The sequence below is a fragment of the Elephantulus edwardii genome, unplaced genomic scaffold, assembly GCF_000299155.1.
Source record: "Elephantulus edwardii isolate Elephantulus edwardi_28Jun2011 unplaced genomic scaffold, EleEdw1.0 scaffold00184, whole genome shotgun sequence".
In the NCBI taxonomy this organism is placed as follows: domain Eukaryota; kingdom Metazoa; phylum Chordata; class Mammalia; order Macroscelidea; family Macroscelididae; genus Elephantulus; species Elephantulus edwardii.
The window spans coordinates 3,283,759-3,290,313 of NW_006399934.1; positions in this window are offsets into that span (position 1 = coordinate 3,283,759).

Below are 6,555 nucleotides of genomic sequence, written 5' to 3' on the forward strand. Positions count from 1 at the left end.
TAGAGAAGCCAAAGCACAAGGAAGAATTCAAGATACTAAAGAGCTGAACAGAAAATTCCAAAAGGCTGCTCGGAATGACAAAGCAAAATACTACAATGAAATTTGCGAGGAGCTAGAGTCAGAAAATCAAAAGGGCCGGACTCGCTCAGCTTCATGTTACATTTTAGAGTAGTCAAACTATATTTCTAAAATAATCATAAAACAGTCGTTTTTCTTTTCTGTTTTTCAGATATGTAAATTCTTTATGTGGACAGGCAGAGAGAAAACAGATTTCCAAGTACTTTGTTGTTATGTGCTGTCAAGTCAGAACAGACTCATAACTGACTCTCCAGCAGGTTTTCAGAGACAGTAAATCACATGGGAGATCACCCATCTTTCTTCCATGGAGCAGCTGGTGACTTCAGAGCAACTGCCTTTGGATTGGCAGTGCAACTCCTTACCACTAAGCCATTAGAGCTCCCTAAAAGAGCAGTCTGAGTACTTAGCAATGGAACATCCAGAAAGGGAAATTGATTTACAATGATCTCATTGCAAACTGAAAAGACCAAGAAGAGTCTGGCAGTTCCTAGTTGGACCGGCAGGAGTTGTTTGCGGGTTCCTGGGATTGCCTGGATTCCTACTGGGTCTGTACCTCAACCAAAACTTTCTCATTCACCCAAGGCAGGGTGAGCTCATCAGGCTCTGGATTCCTAGAATGCTAGCAATCTGCATCAACATTCTGTTCATTTGACATTCCATCTCGGGGATGTGCCCTGTCTTCATATGAGAAAATGAGTGACTTGGCTCTAATGTACCAAATAAAGATTCCCTCGTGTATTATGTGCCTCTTCTCTTTCTTAACAAGTTTGTAAACTTCTTGAGACTTGTCATTCGGGCCTATTGGGTTGATTTCGACTCACAGTAATCCTGTGTGGCAGAGTAAAGCTGTCCATTAGAGTTTTCTTGACCAGTCTTTCAAGGGAGCAAGTCACCAGATCTTTCTCCTACAGAATCATTGGATGGGTTCAAACCACCAACCTTTCCATTAGCAGTTGAAAGTGCAGCTATTCCTAACATCAGGGTGTCAGGCCCAGACCAAGGTCAAAGGGAGAACAAAGGATTCAAGGAACATCAACATGTCAACAAAGGGAGTGAATAGCCTCAACTACCATGGAGTGCTCCTACTTTGCTTCCCTAGAAGTTCACCCACCTGGCTAAACTACAATGGAAAAGACCTTCCCCTCCCTCCCTAAAGACCCTCACTATAAAATCTGTCCTAATCCACTTTAGGGTGCAATATTTCCCTGGTCTGTCCCTCTGCCTGTTTCTCTCTCTGCAGACCAAGGAATCCCACCTGGAAGACCCCTTAATAAAGCTTCTTTAGCTTCCTTTCTTTTTCTGGTCTCTTCCTTGAGTCCTTGGCCTTACGTCCAGTGCGAAGACCTAACACAGGGTTGTGTTTCCAAAGCTAGGAACCAATATCTTACCCATCTCTCTGCCTTCCACTGCTCTTACTTGGAGCACATTTGGCAGGCAATTTTCTGACGTACTGAGTTTGAGACCAGCCTCCACCATTAACCAAGACCACGGTCTTTAGCAATTTATATTCTCTGCCCTTGTGTATCCCACAAGGGCTGCTGGGAGGACTGGTTGAGATAATAAAGCCCATGACAGAAGAAATTCAGCGGCATTCGTTCCCTTTTCAAGGTTTTTTTTTTTTTGCAGAAGTTTGGGTCATGGATAGAATCCGTTATTTTTCTTTTATTAGTAAAAGCATTCTGAAGAAGTGGTTTCTGGGCCTCAAAGAAGGGAGTAACGTCGTCCCCCGCCCCCCGCCCCCTTGCTGTGCCCGCCCCTCGCTGCGATTCACCGAGCTCCCAGCACACAGAAGCGCTGCACGGTCGGAGCGGACATGGGCAGAAGAACGGCCAGGCTTGGCCTGGGGCTGCTGCACCTCACCACGCAGATTTATTCAAATAATGCAACTGCCATGCCACAATCAAGTAATTCCTCCCAGTGTACCTCTGTTGCCACACAGTCACCCAACACCACACCAAGGGGAAGTGGGGGTTCCCTGCAGTGCACAGCCAGTGTCCTTGAGGGCTCCCTCTCCTTTCCACATCTCTACTGTTAAGAGACCCATGCCAAGAAACGCCTCTACTTCCCCATCTTATCAAGTCAATCCAAATGGCGCCTAGAAATCCAGTGTGACGAGAAAAACCAGATCTCCATTGAATCTACTGATACCACACCTTTTTTTTTATTGACCCGGAAAATGTTAAGAATCTCTGATTTCTTTGATTTAAAGAACATGTGGTGGAGTTTCCTGTACCAGATGAAGAGCAGCAACGTGCACAAGTCTAGAGATGATTTCCTTAAATAAACCCTAGGAAATCTGGACACTTACAACTACTTTAAAAAAAAATAAATAGGCAGAGCAGCTGCGCGTCCTACATAAAAAAAAATAAATAAATAAATAGTTTTATCTAGAAATAAAGGGTGGGATGTGGAATGGTGATTTACATTTAATTTTGTTCATTAAGTCTGTAAGGCCATAAAATGATTAGGTAATATAAAAAGCTCCCATGATTCTATTTATATGTACCTTAGAAGGAACCTCCAGATGTTTCTGTAAATCCTCCATGCTTTGTTTTAGCATTACTAATTTAATGCTGTTAAGCTCTAGACAAAGTTTTCCATTGCTATGCTATCACTGTTTTCTTGGGAACTGAACTCTTCTTTGAGGCTTTGGGTTTGACATTGCATTTGACTTTTTATGTAGTTATGTAGCTGACCTGTGTCAGGGAATGATGGATTGCAATGTATCTTAAATCGAAACATAATGATGAAATTTTGCTTATAAATTTATTAAGTCATGGCAGGCATTTTACCTCACTCACAAGTCCCAGTCAACTAAAGCACCGGATTCAGTGAGCTAAACTGATTCCAAAGAGGAAGAAGTGCATTGACCTAAAGGAATTTTAAAATGCTGCTTTTCATTTCTGCATATGTTAGATACTATTTATAATTTAAAAATTCATCTGGGTGAAGGTCAAATAAACAAAAATTTACAAAGAAAGAAGGCAAACATGTGAAGGAGCCAAACATAATGGTAAATCAAGAATTTGGGAAGTGATGAGTGGAAGTTAATCTTCATTAAATTCACAACTTTTTTTTAATTCACAAACTTTTATACACATATACTTTTTAAAAAAACTTTATGAATCAGAATAGTCACACTTGAAACACTTTCTGTACTAGTCAATATTTTTAGATTGTTAGAACCTGGTCTAAAGTGTGCTTGATTATGGGAAGTAAATCATTTACAACTGCCTTGATGCATTTTATGGTGGTGCTTTTGTTGTTGATAAGTGCCTTGAGTTGTAAGCGACTCATAGTGACCCTATGAACAAAATCCTCAACACTTGTGTGATTTTCATCCTTTCTCCAGGTTCATAGGGTTTCCGGAGGCAAGCTATTTACAGAAGTGGATGCCATTCCTGCTTCAGAGCTTGTTTTAATCGGGGAGCTCCACCAAACACTGTCCACTATGGGTAACCATTATCGCATTTGATAGATCAGTGTCACAGTGTTCAGCTTCACAGAAACCACAAATTACCTCTGTAGACAAGTGGACGCACCACTATATGACCTAGAAGAATGTTTGACCAAAAATAATTAAAAACAGGCCTGAGGGCCATGGACTAAAGTCACCCACCCACCTTTGGCTTGATAGCATCACTTTCTGCCCACTAGGCCTATTGATCTCTCTCTATGTTGATGTTGTTGTTATGTGCTGTTGAGTCATAGGCAACTCATAGCAAACCTATGAACAAAACTCCTCAACACTTGGCCTTGATGCATAGAAAAAAGTTTTTTTAAATTTCATTATTTTTGTGGGTAATGTCAAATCAGATCTGACTGGTACAGGAGATTGCCCCTCCTTCTCCAACATAGCATCTGGTGGATTCAAACTGCATACCTCTGGGATTGCAGTGTGAAATTTTTCTGAAATAGACACTTCATGAAGTCTTTTGCTCACGTGGTCACACACCAATGCTTAGATGTTCCAGTTATCTAATATGAACACAGTAGTTTTGATAACCAAAGTCATTTCCCCTTCATGGTTAGAAACCACCTTATGGAAACAACCAGGTCCAACAAATCTCAAGCTACTATGTGTGTGAATGAACATTCCCTTTTGCTTCATATCTGAATGCTGTACATCTGTTTGGATTGCATATTGTATTTGTGTATTTATGCTTTGATTCATAGTAACCTCATGTTACGGAATTGATTTGCATTGAACACGAGCTAAATAAAAATAAATGGCTGAAAGCAAATAAATAAATAAGGCAGTATCAGTGGTATCACTAAAGGGATGGAGGGTGGGTGGACCACACCAGGTGACACTGTTAGAGGGTATGACACTAAAATGATGTCTATAAAATTATTGTGCAGAAATTTTTCAAAAAAACTATCTCTGGAATGGGGGCTAAAAAAATATCTCTGTAGCTAAAACTAAAACATCTTTTGTAAACCCGGATTGCAAGTATCAATCACTAAAATATTATGGTAATTTACTTTTTTTGAACCTTATATTGCACAGTTGTTGTTGTTAGGTACCGTTAAGTACAACTCATAGTGACGCTATGAACAGTGGATCTGAAGCCCATCCTATCCTGTGCCATCCTCACTCTTCCTGACACACAGGAGCCCATTGCAGCAGACACTGTATTGATCCACCTGAATGAGGGTCTTCCTCTCCTTTGCTTGCACAGAGCTGCTCTTATTAATGACACCATCATTCGAATCACATGGTATAATCTCCCACACAAGCAGACCCTCTGGTTTTTATTGCTATAGTGTTTTTATAATTACTGATTTTTGCCAATTTTTCTGGTATTTTAACCACAATATTGTGGCAAGTGGTATATTTGTGAATGTCATTAACACTTTTTTAAAGAATGAAATGGTAATAAAAAGAAAAGAAAAAATATTTTAAAAGTTTTGGCTTTGTTACTAATAATGTTATGATTTAATGCAGAAAGATTTTACAAAACAATTTTTTTAGTATCAGATATTCTAAGAAATATTCCACTTAAGCAACTTACAACTGTATTTATCACATATTATTCTATGATTAAAATTAACAATAAGCATTATAATCTAATGAGAGAAGACTGGTCTTGACCACTTTAGAAACTGAATGGGAGAAGATGGGGTAATATTGGAACTCACACTGCTGGTGGGATTGTAAAATGGTGCAATCATTATGGAAAGCAGTTTGGTGCTTCCTTGGAAAGTTGGGAATAGAAATACCATTTGATCCAGCAATCCTACTACTTGGTATATATCACAAAGAAATAAGTACGGCAACTGACATATTCATGCTCATGTTTATTGCATTATTTACAATAGCAAAGAGTTGGAAACAATCCAGGTGTTCATCAACAAACAACTAAAGAAATTGTGGTACATTCATTCAATGGACTATTACGCAGGAACACAAAATGATCAAGAACTTGTGAAACACTGTACAACATGGATGAAATGAGAACAAATCATGCTGGGTGACATAAGTCAGTCACAAAAGAACAACTATTATTGAAGATCACTGATATAAAAAGCTAAGGAAAGGTTTCGTATACACAGAATTCATCTTGGAGAGTTAAGAAGAATGAGAAGGGAGAAAAAAGGGGGAAAAAATTAACACACAAATCTGGTAAAGAGAAAAGGAAGATACAAAAACCAGTATGGGTAAAAAATAAAATATCAATATGACTTGTAAAATTTTCACTGAAATAAATAAAAATTAAAGTTAAAGTCATCAACCTACAATAAACTCTTGTCCCAGTGAATTTCTCCCCCTCACGCCATACATCATCTAGCTCAGCATTATCTAACAGAACTTCCTGTGAAGATGGAAATGTTCTAAGCTTTCCAGTAAGATTACCATTAGCCACACGTGGTTGTCGAGCACATGTAGCTAAATAAGAAACCAAATTTTTATTTCTATTTCATTTTAACTTATTTAAATTTAATAGCCACACACTATCACATTGAATAGTACAGTGCTAAGTTAAATGAGTCTAGGTCTTTACTTAACCAATTCAAGTAAAAGCTGTTAAGCAACTTAGTATTTGCCAGGCACAATACTAGCACTAACGTTGGATTCAATGATTAGTCTCTCTTCTGAAAGCTCAAGATCTGTTTGGTTAAACTCATGCTGTATTGAGATGACCTCAAGGCCTTAATGTGTCTTCCGGTTACACCACGTCAACTATGGAAAAGTATCTGAGAGAGATCCCTTAGGCATGGGTCTGCAAGTGGTCTAACCTCTCAGACCTCACCTGCTAGATTAGGATTCTTGTCAAGGGTAAGGGCATCTCCCAAAAACTGGCAAGAGGTCACTGCCATGGCCAGAGATGAAAACACCCAGCAAAAGTCAGGACAAAATCTCAAAGACACAAAGAGCGAGGGTGCTGAGCTGAATAATAACGTTAATAATGAGGATTGTTGAGAGGCAACAAAGCACAGAGTCTGATAGCACCATCTTTGAAGCCAAGCATCCTG